We start from the raw sequence: 17,334 nt of genomic DNA on the forward strand, positions 1-17,334 counted from the left end.
AGGAGGCTCCACCGCGGAGCGGCCTCCCGGGCGGCGGCGGCGCTCTCCGCCGGTGCTGGGGGCCGGGGGAGGGACTTGGCTGTGGTGGGGTGGGCGGTTAGAGGTCGGGGCCGCTCACAGCACTGCTGGGGGGTCGCGGGTCCAGCTCTTTGGGAGTCTGGCTGTGCCTCTCCCCTTGCTGACCGGTTGAGTGTTACCACATCTTAAAAAAGGCAATATGTTTGCACCTCAGGGGTCTAAACACTTGTTTCCTTTTCTAGCTCCCCTTATTTTCCCATGTAAAATGAAAGCGATAAAAAATGCATTGCAAAACACCGTGGGTTATGTTAGTGCAGGTGGGTGTCGTGGTGATGCTGCGAAACGTTAGCACTTGGTGGTTTGACACTTCAGTGGTTTCTGGGGTCTCGGTACTTCCTCGGGCTCTGCTTGTGCTCAGCAGGATCGATGCTACTCCTGTGGGTTTAGTGAGCAGGGGATTTGTCCTTCAGGCTGGGCTATATTGTCCTTCAGGCTGGGCTATAATCCCTTGGGAAGTGTTTTTAATGTAAGATTGATGTGAAAGAGGAATTTAGTACTGCTCGTATTTGAATCCCTGTGTGAGTGATGATGCTCCTCTAAGAGGGTGGCTTTGCATCGCTTGCCACAACATTTGCATTCGAGTGTAGTTATCTTAAGGGCCGGTGCTTGTTGCTTGGCTTTTGAGGTTGGCACCTGGGTGTTTGCAGGTGAAAGCGTTGCCTTAAGCCTTCGGATCTGGTTCTGCCTGCAGCCTGGCAGTGATCGTGTTTGCTGAGTTTTTCGTAAGGCTCCAAAACTCTGGCGGGTGCAGTTTCTGTTCTGCAAAGTATAGTCTGAGCTTTTATGTAGGTAGGATGGCTGGTGGTTTAATTTTGTTTGATTTTTTTATTAATAGCTCTAAGCAGTTCTTAGTGGTTTTGTGATAGGTGTTATATAAGGTTGAAATTGTAAGCGATCTGCAGGCTTTAAGTGGCTGTCTAAATTAACTGTGGATTTCACCCATTGGGGTAAAGTGCATGAATATGTGGCTTAGGAGGGCAAGACAGTCTTTTTTTTTTTTTCTTTTTTTCAGTGTTTAGACTTTCTAGCACACACACTGGCTAAATACATTGTTCTTGCAATACGTCAGACTTGCTATGTTACTCTTGTCTTTGGATTTAGCTTACTGCAGTGTTCAGCAGAAGCGAACATGAGACAGTGAAATACTGCAGCTGCATACAGCACTGCTGGCAGTAAAAGTCTGTCAGTATAACACGCTGGACATGCTTTGGTTTCTTGCCAAATTAAGCAGTTGTTATGCTCTCAGGAAGTGCCAGCCTCTAGATAAGATACAATTTTCCTGGCCAGCATTAATTCTCCCATTATATGTGCAGTATTGCTGCTGATAAGCACCCGAAGGACTGTGAGAAAGACCATTCATAAGAATTGTTGCAGAGAGCCTGGTGACAGATTTTGCGATACGTTTCTGCTAATCAGTTGCAATATGCGCTTCTTCGGAGCACGGTCTGCTAAAGCACTGCATTCCTGTGCACCCCTATGTATACAGAAGCTCTTCACATTTCCACAGTGATTCTCTAGTTTGTCAAACGCAGAACAAATATTTGTTGAGGGCACAGGTATTAATAGTGATGCATGGCAGGTGGGTGGGCATACCTAGTTTGCTGAGATGTCACAGTACCCTGAGCTGAAACTTAAAAACCATCTGTCCCAGAGCTTGTACTGTTGCTAATGTAGTTTCTGTTGCAATCACAGGATACATTCAGGATAAAATGAACTCCAAATTCAGTGCTGAAAAGGCAGAACTCTTTTGATGTATCATCAAAGATGCATGAACGCACATGAATGCAGTACATGTAGTGTGTTGTGCTGAAAGAATGATCCTGAATTTAAGACAATTCCTTCCTGCCTGTCCCTCCAAAACATATGCACAAAAAGTTTACTAAATATCTGTTCTACAGAACAAATACACACTTTTCACTAACAATTTAGTTAGCAAGAGAAATGCTTGTCTGGAATGCATCCAAAGAGAGAATGACCGCAGATCCTGTGGTCATCCCAGGAGCAATGATGTCCCAGCTGCAGGTGCTTAATGTAGCAGGGAATGAGTCCTTTAAAGACCATTTGGAGTCCTTATTCTCAGATTGGCTCTGGTCAAGAGCTCATGCTCTAGCCCCTACAGGGAAGCTGGAGAAGGCCGGTATAGCAGGTCTTGTCAGTGGTCAGGCAAAAGCTATGGCAAAAAGGGTTTAAGAAATCCTGTATATCATATGCCATGGTGGGAACCGAAGATGGTTTGTTAGACTTTGAAGAAGGTGAGACTAGCAAAGACACTAAAAGTGAGGCAGAAGTTGAAGACTGTGAAGAGTGACGGCAATGAAACGACGGTGTGTGAAGTGTAAAAACCAAAAGGCAATAGAAGTAAAGCCTCAAAGAAGCAGCTAACTTCAGGCAAGTCATTAGTGAAAAATCTGTATCTGTATTGCATGTTCGCTACAGAAAAGTAATAAAAATCTTGTATACAATCTTTTCTGGGGTAGATGAGGATAGTGTTATATTCAAGGTCATTCTGCTTTTGGATTAACACTGTGCGTCCAGTTTACTGTTATTGGTAGGACTAATACTGATATTCGTTATCCAGCAGGTCTAAAAGGCTGAGGGCTGAGACCTTAAATTACAGCGCTGGGGAAAGTGCAAAGTTCCTTCAGCTGCTCCTTCCTCATCCCCACCAGCCCTGCAGTCTAGCTTAAAGCTGTCACCTCCCATTGCAGCGTGCTGTTGTTCAGCCCCCACAAGTAGGTCACGTAGCACAGATGGTCGTGCTGCCAGCGAAACGCAGAGCCTGCAGTCCCCTTGGAGAATAGTCCCTGCTCTCCTCCTCTCACGCTGCTAGCTCGGAGAGAGTGGGATGAATTCTGATGCTACCGACCATTTTATCTTGTGCTCACTGAGATTGAAGGCATAAAGCAAAGCTGGTACAAATACCCGTAGTGAAAGCAATGATGGGAAGGTTAGCAGGGAGGCTGGGCTGGTGCTTTGTGAAATACGGCATCACTGTTTTAGTGGGTTTCCTGGGCTTGGCACATCTGGGCCCAGGCTGACGGGGGCCTTGATTCCTGTAGAGCTGCAGCGTTTGAGCTCTAAGAGCGAAGAGAGTGATGACGCTCTGACTGTACACAGGGTATTAACTTGTCCTTGTTCTTGTAGCATCATAGCACCCCTCAGCTTTTAATATCTTTATCTGTAGAATGTCCTTGGGAGGTACATTTACTTTGTTTTAGAATTATTTATTAGTTAACATGAACTCAGATCAGTGCAAGTTATGTGTATTGTTTAAAATTTGTTCCTAAATAATATGGCTGAGGTCACGCATTCAGGCTCCATCAGAACACTAACATCTAGATTATTTCCGTAGCCACTGCCTCATCCTTATTCTCATGTGAGCGTCTTTAGTGGCTGTAGAGCAATGGCAGCTCACCAGAGTAACCTGGGTAAGTACAGCATGAATCTGTCAGCTCCATCACCTGAGCAATTTTATTTATGGCTTCTAATTGCTTTTTACGTTTTAAGTATCTTGCATGTTTTTTATGTTGTCACATGAAATTGCAAGCAGTAGCAGAGCTTGCTGTCTTAGTCTGCGGTTAACAAATTCACCCTGCTGGAAGCCAGGCTAGTCATACTGAAGCCCATTGACCACTGTGAAAAAAGTAGATGCAAAGATCAATATCAGGTTATTGCTATCGGGAAGATGTCATATTGTGAATATTTAAAATTCTTTCCTATAGCCATTTAAAAAGAATGGATTTAGATCACCACAATGTAAAGCTAGAGAAGTGTTATTGTGACTTATTTATGCATGTGTTGATGAATAAATGTAAATTGTCCAATGCTTAGGATACAAGAACAGGGTTCAAGAGCATTGGCTTGCAAGGCCTACGCTCTTGGTCTTTGGGTGCTTAAGGCTAACAATGTTGTTGAAATTTCCATTCTTTCTGAAGCACATGATAGGCCCCGTGGACCCAGCACCAGACCAGACGTGTGGTTACAGCTTCAGTCAGCAGAGGGAGTGTGGACACCTCTGTTGAAGGACACACAGGGTTACCCGTGACAGCTTGAGAACAGACTCTACGAGACTTCTTTTGTCTCCAGAAAAGGTAACTCCTTTCAGCATACGTTTTTCTAGAGGCCCAAATGAAGGTATTGGATTTTAACGCAGTTGATAAAGCTGCTAGAGAAGAGAATGCTCGTTTGTGCTTGTCATGTATTTATCCTTTCAGCGGTGACCCAGTGAGCACTTTGGCCACACACACCTTCAGTTTGTGGCTAGCAAGGAGCAATCCCTTTTCTCATCTGTGTAATGAGTTTTGTTTGCATAAATGCCCGCCTCCAGGGAGGGCATGGACTCCTCCCATTTCCTTGAGGATGCTGAGGAAGCAATTGTGTGCATGATGTTAGCTGCCAAATGTAGGCATTGCAAAGAGCATTTTGCAGCAGAGAGAGGCTTGCTGGGGCTCTCTGACATAAGAGGAAGGATCTTTTTGCTTCAGCTGATGGCTCTGTGGTCTGTGAGCCTTCTGCTGGAAGCTTCAGCCCTGGGCCTGCGCAAAACCATGTGAAAGATTTGGGGACTGTGTCAGCTAAGCCAGCTTTAGTGAATGACAACATCCAGTATTTAGAAATGGAGGTAGGTAGCCTGGGTTCGTCCGTTCTTTTACCAGTGCACCACCTTATTTGTGTTTTTGGACATAACACTTAGCCTCTGTGGCTTCATTTTCCCACGACGATGGGAATATGAACTGACATTTGATTGAAGTTTGTCAGAGATTTTGAAAGAACTTTGCAATGGAGTTTCTACCAAGTATTTTTGTTTTTTAATAGTTACAGTGTTGCTTTACTTTTAGTCAAACACAAACCAGCCATGATAGCAAGATACTTTTGTTTAGTGCATCAAGCATTTGTACTTTCTTGTGCTCATTCCTTACGTCAGCAGTCTGGTAATATTCTCCACTGACTGCCGCTAATTGGTACTGCATGACATTATGCAATCTATTTCATTTGTATGTAGTCTCTTAAACACTGGGCGAAACTTGATCAGTGTCAATTTTTGGCTGAATGAAACAAAATAAATCTTAAATAAAATCCATTTGTGCTCATTTTCTGTACATAAAAGATGAAAATATAATAATGTCATTGTTTATCAGGAGCCCAAGAATTACCAGGCTGTAGCACTCTGGATTCTTCACAGTCTGCAGAGCATGGATTTTGAAATGTCATGAGGAAGAGCTGCAGTAATCAAAACAGGAAGTGCTCAAAGCATAAAGAATGATTTTAGCGAAAAATTAAGGTAAGGGTGCACTCTAGCTGCATTGTAGAGCTTCAGTGATAGAGAAAGTGAGGAAAATCAGACAAAAAGATGGTTGTGGTTATTCAGACGTGTCTGCATATGGGTGAATTTTTCTCCAAAGGTTTGGTGTGTTTCTGCACAACTATACTGTGAAAAACAGGACTCATCCTCTTCAGATTGGTTTTAGTGGCTGCATACCAATTTGGGATTTAAATGCTGAATTGGTAGATGATATTAAGCATAACACCAAAATAAGCATTCAGAACTTTCATTGTCCCAAGGGAAAATTGCTTGTGAATCTTTTCTTGGTCTGACAGAGCATGAAAGGAAATGGTCCTGAATTACTGGGTGACGCTGGATTAGTTCTTTTTTTAGGGGGTTAAACTCTAGTTAAACCCAGGTGCTGTATGAAATGGGGATTGTTCTTACCTAGCTGGCATTGTCTGGTTTGAGTTGGCAGCAGTCCACCGTGGTGCCAGGAGGGGCCCTGCTCCTGCAGGCAGTGTCTTTTGGATAAGACATGAGAGGGGCACTCCTGTGGAGGTAAACCTTTGGGTATTAACCCTGGAATCCATACTCCCTTCCACCTCAGCTAGCTCCCTAAATTTAGGACTGTCTCCTTAAATTTCCCTTCCTTTAATTGGGTTTAGTGTAATCTCCCATTCAAGCCATTTGCCACTGATTACTGCTGGTGCTACAGTATTGAACTAAAGGAATCACAGAAGAACTCTGCTGAGAAATGAGAGGGGAAGGAAAACTTTCTCTTTCCTATATTAAAGATATTTGGATTTCCATTTTGCCCCTTCCCAGTGAAGGAATTGTATCAGAAAGGGCCTTACTGGGTAGGTGAGACTTGTCTGTAAGTTTGAATATAGTCAGACCTGAGTATCTTTTGGTGCGTAGTGAATTCCCTGAGAATACCTGATTTCCCTTCACCCAGGTTGCGCTTTTCCTACTGACCCATTGTAAAGCTCCTCTGAAAAACAACCCAACAGAAAAGGTCAGTAAGTTACAGTGTAGAGAGAGCTCCACTTAAGCGGCAGAGTAACTTGTCACTTCATTGAAATTGCATTTAAGTGCTATGCAAGAATATAGGACTTTATAAACAAACTGAAACTGCTTGCCTCTCTTGTCTAGCTGGTATCCAGTAAATCTTGGTTTAATGGTATATCAAAGTAACAGACTTAATCTAATCAAAATTAAACATTAACTTACATATTTCTTTGATTTTTTTTCTATTATTTTTATCTGCACCTGCTCAAAGCAGCTTTAACGGTAGCAGGAAGAGAAAAGCTTAGTATCAGTCTCCTTTGTTTCATGCATCCAAAATCATCTAAAAGTACTTCGGTTCTGTAGAAACTGTGCATAATCAGCTTCCTAATTTTCCTAATCTCTGTTGCAGATATTTATGAATAAGTTTTATAGAAGGGGGAAATTGGGATGCACACATTGGTAGGGAAGAAACTGACTGTAATTGAAGAAGAGAGAAATGTCTCGGCCCCCGAAGGCTGAGGTTTCTAATGCCAGCTCAGAGCTTGCCTGCTTAAGCTTCAGTTTCCAATGGGCTTTCAGCATTCACATACTCAAGACAGCTACGTACATTTGAGTGTGCTTTTCAAAATAAATAAGCTAACTAAAGAGAGAAATAAATGAAGTTCTAGTCCTATTGTAGTACAGGAGAAAACTCCCACTGATTTAAATAAAACTAGCATTTAATTTGGTATCTCTTTAGGTTTTGGGGTTTGTTTGTTTGTTTTTAGTTTCTTTCTGCAATAGTAGTTTTAGCAATGCTTGCACTGAAAAAGTGATTTCCTTCTCCTCCCCCCCGCCACCATAAAGGTCATATTAGACATTAATTTATTTTTCATCTTATTCCACCACATGCCATTATTAATCCATATACTTTACTGACACCCAGGAAAGCTTTGCATATAAAATGTTGGCATTATTAAATGAATATTGGCTGCTGCATCCCAGGGCGCAGTTCTCTGCCTCTCTTGATGTGCGAGTTTTTTATGGTCTTGTTTTTCCCTTCCTTTCATTCTGACTGCCCCGCTATGACTTGTTTCTCATTTGCTCAGCCCTCAGTAGGGGAGATATTTTGAGGGCTAATGTTCATTAGGTGGTAATTAAAAAAAATGAAGAACTGATGTTAATGTAAATTGCTATGTTTCTCTTGTAATTTTCAAAGGACAAAGCTTCCCTGGTATGTGTCTTCCTTAGGATGTCTGCTGGAAGGTAGTAGGAAGCTTCTTCCCTTTTCCACAGATTCCAGAAATCTGCAAGAAGCATCCCGGGCTTCTCCGTATTGAAAGGTCTTTTTATAGTGTCCTGTGAAAAATAAAGTTCAGAAATAGTCCGTGCTGATGGTAAGGCTTAGGAAACTAGCAAGAGCCTGTGCTGTGTAAGCGTCAGGTCTGAACTGCGAGGGGAATGATGGTTGCTCCTCTGCAAACAATTAGAATTTACAGGATGCTTCTGTTGTCTCCAGTTAGTGGCCTATAAATGACACCTGCAGCTTTACATCAGTCTTCTCAGGAAAGTGAAGGATTGCAGGAGGTTGTGATATTCCCCACTGACATTAGGGTGGTTTTCACCACTGTACTGGGGACACAAGGAAATGGAAGAGGACTGTCTGGCTCTGTAAGCAGAGAAGATCCCTTTTTCCAGGAAGGTGCTTGCTCTGAGCCCAGACGTGGAGGGGGATGTTGGATGTTGTAGGGATCCTGTCCTGTCCTGCTTCCATGTTGACCCTGCAGAGTGCATTTCCCTTGCAGTGCAGTGACTCCCCGGGGACTCGATAGGATGGGCCTCTAATGCAGGACGTGAGCAGAGTTTGTTCCCACTGCACTTGCTGGGTCACCACGGGTGCCGTTTGCCCTTTGTGAGCCTCCTTCCTACGATCACAGGAAGGCTGTTAGAAAGGGAGGTTTCGTGCCTCCATCCTCCTCTCCCTCCTCTGGTTCTTGACATCTTGGACATTTGCCAGATCGCGACCGGGTGCCCCCAAGAAATATTTACTTCCTGTTTTTTTTGCTTAGTCTTCCAGAGGCCTCATTTTTCATGAATAAAATATGAGCTGTTCTTCAGGAGCCATGAAGGGAGGAAACCACTGCCAGCTGGTGTGGCCGCTGCTTTTTATTGCTGTGGTTGCTGATGCCTCCTCCCTCGCACACAGGGAGACTGGAGAAGAGAGAAAACAATTCCAGGCCTTAGGGTTTAATCTATTGATTGTTTCCAACGTAAGCAGTGCTGCCTGTAGTTAATACCAAGGAACAGCTCTTGTTTCAAGCAGTTTATAACTCTGACAAATTTAAATGATTGAACTGAAATTGTCCGTGATGTATCTATTGAACGGAGCGCATCATGGGCTTATGTTCCCTTTTCAGACTGTGGCAAGCAGAGGAATCTTTCCTTGTGTTCCCCTTTTTTGTACTTGTCCAGCTGAATGTCGAGTTGTACAATCATTAATGTAAGGTAGCGTTTACTGCTGCACTAGAGGAGGATTCTTAATCAGGTAAACTGCTTCCCAAGCAGATAGGGTTATCTAAACTCGAATGCTCTCTAAGTCCTCCGTGACTATACTGTTCTTCAGTGGCAACCCTCTTTGTCTGAGCAGTGAATTCTTAGTTAACCGCCTGAAGTGTATGCTGACGCCAGCTGATTAAGGTGCTGAAAGACCAGCAAGTCTCATATACCATTATTAGGCTGAATGTGTGTTAGGCTCGAGCTGTCGACTTTCTCTGCTTTTCAGAAGTTCATCTCCTATAGATTGATGATACAGTGAAACAAATGCGAACCTGCATTAAGTTATTTATCTTTGGAGCCAGGTTGGAGTGGAATATGGAAGGACTGAGAGCTGCACACTTAATCTTTGCTGTAAAATGAATATAGCAGCTATACAAACTGGTTGGTTTGTACAGTTTATCTTTCAGCTGCTTCACTGGGGTTAGCTGCTAATGCATGTGAAGGTTTGACGCAATACAGCTAGAATACAGCAAAATGCCCTTCATGAAAGTCCCTTGTTTCAGTGCGTTATAATACACAAACAAAATTCTACTTGGTGAATCTCATCTTGGAATGATGTCATTGAAAATAGACTTATGCTAAAGGTGCTACAGAATGCAGTGTGCATATAGATACATGCATATTGTGTGAAAGCAGTACACATCAGCCACAGACCTCATTTGGCAGGATTGTAGATTATAGCTTGGTTTATTAGAACTGGAATTGTGTGGAAATAATTGATTGAAAAGACATCTCGGCAGTCAGAAATAGACTTTCTTTGCCCAGTGCATCAGTCAATGTAACCTTGAGAAAGGTCTTTGGCTTTCTTATGGCTCGATCAGTACAGCTGGAAAATCAGCTAAAAGGCAGGAATGTCATTGGAAAGCCAGATGCTGCAGTAAAGCAGAGCTTTCCTAAGGAAATAAAGGATTTTCAGACTAAAATCCTAGTGCTGTCTCTAGTGGCATCCTGTTGCAGCTGTGTTCTGCTGCCTCAAAGCAATGTAGTGCATGGAAAGGCCTGTTCCTGATGGAGGCCATGTACCTGCAAGCCACAGTGCACACAGGTACAGGCTTGACTTTCATGACGTGTCTAGTCTAATCTAATAGATTTCGCAGGGATTGCGCCTACGTGTGAAGTTAAACCTGCACTTAAGACTTTTGCTAAATTGGGGCCTCAGTTCCCATTTAAATCAATAAGCTGGGAGCGTGAAGTACTTCCCAGGACTGGGTGCTTGGGCATCATTTCATTGCAGTGTGGGATAAAAGCTTCTTTCATATTGGCCTGATAAGATGGTGTGCTGTAGGCCAGAGGGTTGCAGAGGTGGAAGATGATTGCAAATAGTCTTTTGGTGCAGAGATCAGAGTCTCTGGCTTCCAAGAGAGCTCAGTGATAGCATGTCCTGGCTGAGTCTGTGGCTCTGGCAAACTGGGCACAGTTCCTATGAGAACAGATGCAAGAACTGTTGTGGGACAGGTCTTGTTTTGTGGTGGAAATGACACCAGTACCCTTCAGATCCCCACTAGTAGGGGAGGAGTATTTCACCATTCTGTCTGCTTCTGTGTTACAGGCTGACTGTTTTTCTTGTGCATTCCACACTTCTCAGAATTATACAGTCAAGGCAGCAAAGGTGGAATGAATCCTTTCTAAGGCTGAAGTTTCTTTTCATCTACTGCCCAGTTTGATCTGCTTACATTCTTCTGGATCTACCAGGTACACAAACTGAACTTTAAATACAGTGATGTATTTATTGTGCTGTGGGAATAGGGAGAATGAAACTGGCCTGTAAGTTTGCAGTGCTATCAGTGTGCAGGGGTCAACATCTCATATCCTGTTTATTTTCCATGTAAGTGACTGCTGGACAGCACCCTGCATTGCACATCTTGGCTGTTCTTCCCCAGATCGGTCCTGTTGGCCCTGTGACAGGTGATCTGCATGAGCTGAAGCCTGGAAGTGCAGGAATTGTCAGACTTGAATTCCTTGACTATTAGGAGCTGAAGGTCATTGCAGTATGTCATTCAAAAGGCAATCTTCTCTGGAATTGCAATATGGTCATGGCTTTGTATTATGACCTTGATGTCACAAAGTATTTATAATCTCTTACAATGAGCCCAGTGGCAAAAAGAAAAACAGTGAGATTTGATCATTTGTTAGGTTTGCTAGACTTTGGTCAGTATTTATAGTCTGTTTAAATATCATAGCTTTTGGCGTGGTAGGTAAGAATGCATGTGGGTGGATTTCTCTGCCATGCTAACCTATATGCAGCAAGAAGTGAAATTTTCAATCTGTTGAGAGGGGAGCTGTTTCCATGACACTTTGAGCCTAGTTTTGCAAATATCTTTATCTCTCTCTCTCTCTCTCTCTCTCTCTCTCTCTCTCTTTTCCACTTTAGAAATAGCAATATGTACAATTTGCATGCTAGATGAGTGTGACATGGCTTAATTCATATTTTTGAAGTCTTTTTCACAAAAAGTCTGCTAATTTCTCATTTCTTATTTCCTTTCTTCAATAAATATCTCAGATAGTAAGCCATTATTTCTGTTCTTTTGCCACAGGCATTCTTAGGTATATCACAAAGAATATAAAGAATATAAAATGAAAGGTACAGACAAATTGCTTGCTGGATCACACCAGAGGTCTGTTAAAGCAAACATCCCCTCTAAGAAGCTGACTTCTATCATAGGTTTAAAGGGAAGAGATACAAGCCTAACTCTGAAAACAACAATTATAGAATCTGTCCAAAATAGTTTAATTAAATTAAAGATTGTTTCCTACTTTTTAATTTTAATTCTTATTAACATAACTACAGCTGCAGTATAATTATCTTAATTATCCTTAATATCTCCTGGCATTGAGTTCCACAGGTTAATTTATTTTAAATGTATTTTTCCATCTTTTAATCTTATATTTGCTGGCATCCTTCTCAGATTCTCTTACTTCTAAAGAAGGTAAAGGAACACGCATTTCACCTCCCTTCCATTCATTCTTTTGTATCTGCACAACTAAGAAGCTGACATTTTTCACTGGCCAGATCTGAGGCACACATGGTGTGTTTGCAGTGTCTGAAGCTAGGGCTGTAATGCATGCTTGCATGACTGATCCCTCACATATGCAGAGAGGGACTGAGAAGAGACTGGGCTGTATGTAGTTTTTTCATGCACAAAGTGAGCTTTAGCCCTTGTGTCCAGGAACCCCTTGCTTTGGTTGCTCTCCGAGAAGGGAAGCTGTTTTAAACATCTCCAGGAAGTTAAACAACACTCAGATTTTAGTTATATGTGACATAGATTATAAGCTACTTCATTAAATAATAACCATGCAGGTACTCCTGTGGCTGACATGAAGACCACCCTGTTCCAAGCGTGGGGGTGTTTGGTACAGTCACTGTTACCTTCTTTGAAGCAGTAGAGAACATGCTGCTTGTGCCATGTGCTTTCTATGTGCCCAGTCTCCTTAGAAAGGCTGCACGTTATTACCGGGTCCCCCATTTTTAAATGTAGTTCTTGTGTGGATGTGTCTTCTGTTATGAAATGGGATAAGTGTGTGCTTAAGGGCACCGTGAGGACTGACAGGCTGTAGTGCACCTTAAAGATCAGGACTAGCCGTCAGCTCCAACATGACTGAGAAGGACTGAGCGTTTGCAGTTTTCATTGCGTTTGACCGTAAGTATTTAGGGCTGAGACAAATATTAGAGTCTGCACCATAAGCTATTTTAATGCATACCCACCACATTTAGTCTGTTCATCTCAAAGCACTTTACAGATCACGTCAGTATCATCGTTCCCTTTTTGCTCTTAGTGAAAACAGTTGTTGAGCTGGATGGGTAGCAGCACCTCTGAGTTTCCATTTTACACCAGCAGCAAAACTAAAAACAAGACTAGTTTTCATGTGTCCCAGTACACTGCTCTACAGGAAGCCACACTGGCAGCTTTCAAGTTGTGATTCTTTCTTATGGGAACACACTGTGTAATTTCTTTAGTGCAATTAGTAGAACTAAATTAGCAGGAAACTCAAAAAAGTGTGTGTGGAGTTCCTGGATCTGGGCTATATCATGGCATGTGATCAACAAAATACACATTCTAAAGGATTTTCCGTAATAAATATTGTAAAATGAAAAGGAACACCTGGCAAAGGATCTGCCTTTCTCAACCTTTCTATATCCGTTGTAGGAAGACTGGATTTTTGGGAGTCATGTCTGCCCCTTCCCTCTGGCAATCACTGCACCAGTATCTGGTCACAGAGTCAGGTCATTTGGGGCGTCTTGCTACTCTGCTGTCACAGCAAAACTGCGTAAAGAAATAGTGCCCTTCTTATAAAGACATCACACTGATTCTTCAAACTTGTTAATGTCTTCCTAACAAAGGACAGCTGGGAGCAGTGGATGGTTGAACAAGCTGATGATGAAAACATATCATGGTGGGAAAACTGAAATTCTAACATATGGTAGATAGTTCCTCTGTACCAGAATAGCATCTTTCTGTTGCAAATGGACCTTTCTGTGGAAAGAGAACAAAAGCAGTTTAATTGCCATCCAGCACTCTCCCAGAGGCAGGATAGCAGCCCATTCCCCTGCGTCAGTGCTGAAACAGGATTTGCTGTGCATTTTGAGCTGTGTATTTACACTATGCCCATTACTGTAGTATTTAAGTTAGATCACTCAGGGTCTTTGGTTGAAACCTGTCCTTAATTAAAAACATGTATGTTTGGGGGAAGTAGAGGGCAGCTAGTTGTACTGTGGATTGGCTCCCACCTTTTCCATATTCTTCCTGTCTTATGCAAGAATATTGCTATTATTCCACACCTCGATATGGAGCCAGCACAGCTCTAGCAGAGCTCACCAACATAGCCTTATCTTTAACTGAGCTTACGTCTCAGTGTACATAGTTTGTTGGGAAAACTTGCTTATTGGTTAGATTAGTGACTGGAAATTAGGAGACTGTAGGTGATGCTGCATGGGACTGCAAGTCATCTAAACTTCCTTATACTTCACTTTTCCCATCTGCAAAGTCTCTGAAGATTGTTTCCTGTGTGCTTTGGGATCTTCTGAGATAGGGAGCCCTATGTTAAATAACAGTGTCAGTGTTCTTTCTGGAGATGGCCTTGCTTTTCTGGAGAATTAAAGGCTGAGAAACCAAAGTGGCAGGACTGGGTTTTTTCAGTGGTTGGTGCCTCCACTCAGGCCAGCTGTCCAAAACAGCTCAATTCATTGCACGCTAAAGACATTTAAAAAGTCTGGCTTTTCTCTAAGTGTCAAAATTGGAGCTCGTTTCCCTCCCCTCCTCTCCTTGAATAAATACAGCTTCATTTGTAGGTACTGAAATCTTTTTTTCCCCCCCTCTTTCTTTCAATTCTAGCCACAAATAGGAAACTTTTTCAGCCTGGCTCCCATTCCTCATCTTTGATCTTCTAACACACTCCAGTTTATCCAAAGGAAATGGGACTCTCTTGCCTCCCACAGGCCCTGCACACTGTAGCCCTAGTACTAGAAACATCTGGTGCTTCTATTCAATCTGAAATAGTATTTGTGTCAGGTCCAAACAACAGCAAAATAGTCTGCTTTTTTCTTGCTCTACAGTGTGGCTCCAGTTTGTTACAAATCCCATTCTACCAGGGCAGAGAAGGCAACAAATCTTCACAGCCCTGACAACAGTGAGAGGACTCTGATGGTACGTACTTGGAGCAGTAGCAGAAGAGGGGAATAATTCTTTTGACATATAGTGAAAAATAATCATCCTTATCAGTGAGCCAGAAGTAATTTTCTTTTCCAAAGCACAGAGACACAACTCGGATGGTTCGCAAGCTACTGATGCTGGTATATGTGATGGCCTGGCAACTGGAAAAATGCATAGTTGCCTCCTTATTGCTGATCTTTTTCCCCTCGTATTTTCTCCAGGGTACACTAAGCTAGAAAGAGAGGAACCAGAGAATTACCAGAGGCTTTACAAAATAGATTGCAGCTTCATCTAATGAATAGAGTGTACTGTGCTGGGAGATCTATGGCAGGCTTTCTTCTCTGACTCGAATGTATATAGAAAGAAATGTATGAATTGAGTGGAAGCACAACATTATCATGACCGAAGTCTGGCCACCTCAATTCTGTACCCAGCTGTGCTACTGAATTAATGTGGGCCTTGGGAAGAGAAGTGAATTCCTCCCAACTTCAGTTTCCCAGTCAAAATATGGGTGCTATTTACTTGCCTTTGAGGTAAGTGGGTGTAAAAGTCCTTTCTGTTAGTGCAAGCCTGGCTCAGGGCAACTATCAATTGTCCTGATCCTTAAGAAAATGGACTAAGCAAAGTACAGCCCTTTTCTTTAGTCTTTATTCAGACAAGCAACAAACTTCAGGTCAATAACAAAAAAAAAGAAAAGAAATGAAAATAAATACGCTGTACTGTGTTGGGATGGGAGGGCTGCTTAGAATGGTTTATCCACTACCTAACCTTTGTGGTTTTTGTTTTTTTTTTTCTGTTCTCCTCTCTATCAGGAATAAGCTGTTACACTCATTAGTGCCCAATATCCCTTCAGCCTCTCCATATTTTGAGCCTCCTTTGTTACTGTCTTTTGGTCGTGCTTAATTAAAAGAAGTTTGACACTGAAAGTGCTGATGACAACCAACATATTTGTTTCTGCTGTGTGACCATGAATAAATTATTTTTTCTTTCCATGACTCAGTTACTCCATCTGTAAAGAAGAGCCGATAATAGTCCTCATCTTGGTAAATTGAGATCTTCTGATGAAAAGATTGACTATAATCTACTGACTAAAAAGGAGCTATTCCAAACTCTCTACTGCTAGTGTGATCTTATGTAGGTCATTTGGACAAGGATTGTATCAGAGGACAGAACTCCAGAAGGCTCCACTTACTAAATGCTGGGCTTCTCTGAAAACTCACTTGCTTTTGGGCTGGGGGACAGGGAAAATTCCTTGTAACAAAAATTACAGTATTTCTTTGGTTATACAGTGTGGTCTATTTTATTGTGTTGTATTTGTGTGGAGTTGTCTCACATTCCTCAGAATCATTGCTACTGCTACAAGGAAGTTTACTTGAAAAATGTAGAACAACAGGAACTAGACTGCTAATGATTAAATTATACTGATGGTTGAAGTTTAAATAACAGTTAATGCACTAATTTCAGTATAGGAAATATGGAAATATACTAAAATGGCAGTAAAAGTTCCTCTTGATCTTCATAATTAATGAGAACTGCCATGATCCTTCAATATATTTCCACCCACACTCTCTTTTATGTTAACAAATGTGTAGGAATGCACAGCAGTCAACCCAGCAGAAAGCCTTCTTTCAGAGCACGTTCAGTTGCACTGTGCAAGCCACGTGCACTGCCCTGAACAGTCCTGGAGCCAGATCTTGCTCCTGTTGAATCCTGGCCAGCAGTAATTTTTTCTTTTTTTCTTTTTTTCTTTTTTTTCATCAGTGAAATAGAACAAAGTCAGGCCTTAAGACAAGAACATATCTAAAATGCATGTCTAACCTATTTGTACCAAACTAAGCATGATCAGTCATGCTGAGCATTTCTGGAAGGAAGAAGAGTGCAATTCATATCCCATAACTTTAAACATCTCATTTGACATAGTTCTAAACCACCCCTATAATTCATGGATGGAAACAGGCGTTGTTAGAGAGCAATTAATCTGAGTTATTTTAGAAGCCTGCGGTGCTATGGGGGGAGCTGCACCCCAGAAGTACCTGTTTCCGTGCACTGGTTATATAGGAAGTCTAGACTGTTGGTTCAGATGTAGATGTCTGAAGCTAGATGAGAGAGATTTTTTTTTTTCACCTAAGGAGTCACAACAAAATCTGCTGCGTATTAGAGGCTTTGCCATGGCTCTTGGACAGCAAATGCCTGAAAATGTGGCGCCACTGGACTGAACTGTTACAAATGTGCAAGCTCTTAACAGTTTAAAAGCTGTTTACAAGAGGTTTCTGAACTTTACTCTTGGCTTAGAATGGATAAAGCCTAAAGCAGTCACTGATCTTTAAGATAAGTTCTTTCAGCAGTTCTGTAATCAAAGGAAAATAGCTTTTCTTTAAATTACTGCTTTAATCTTGTTTCTCCCAGCAGTGTTGGCATTTTGTGCTCTGCCACTAAATGCAGCAGACTGTTTATATCGTCAGCTTGAATGAATAGGAAGAACTTACACTCTTGTGGCTGCATCTCTGAGATGATGGAAATCACATCACAAAACTGAAAGTAGACAGCAGTGAAGTTACACAACATTTCCAAGTATGTTTGTTTCTGCCCTCACTCCATCAGTCCCGCAAAGTACAATGGCAGGGAAAGGATATATTTCACAGGAATTTCTGGGCATGTGGTGGGGAAAAGACTGAAAGAATTTGAATCTGAAACTTTCGTCGACTTCTGAGGTCTTGAGGTCACCTCCTCAGGTGGCCTGTATATGCCCTCTGCAGCCTTTAAGCATTGGCTGCCTTTTGGGAATAACTATAAGACCAT

The 17,334-nt window shown here is 42.1% G+C and overlaps 1 long non-coding RNA gene across 4 annotated transcripts; it reads left to right on the forward strand.

The window, feature by feature from the left end:
- Nucleotides 1–48: 48 nt before the first annotated feature.
- Nucleotides 49–15,819, forward strand: LOC112987334 (uncharacterized). Of its 4 annotated transcripts, none has more exons than XR_010392303.1 (7): nucleotides 49–2,466; nucleotides 3,431–3,506; nucleotides 4,014–4,169; nucleotides 5,217–5,359; nucleotides 10,437–10,579; nucleotides 14,439–15,068; nucleotides 15,536–15,819. It is a non-coding gene; the product is annotated as an uncharacterized LOC112987334 (long non-coding RNA). The 4 variants fall into 4 exon arrangements; XR_010392304.1 differs by having other exon boundaries at nucleotides 90–2,466; nucleotides 14,439–14,529; nucleotides 14,757–15,819; XR_010392305.1 differs by having other exon boundaries at nucleotides 90–2,466; nucleotides 14,439–14,529.
- Nucleotides 15,820–17,334: the final 1,515 nt, after the last annotated feature.

Source organism: Dromaius novaehollandiae, chromosome 19 (genome assembly GCF_036370855.1).
Source record: "Dromaius novaehollandiae isolate bDroNov1 chromosome 19, bDroNov1.hap1, whole genome shotgun sequence".
In the NCBI taxonomy this organism is placed as follows: Eukaryota; Metazoa; Chordata; class Aves; order Casuariiformes; family Dromaiidae; genus Dromaius; species Dromaius novaehollandiae.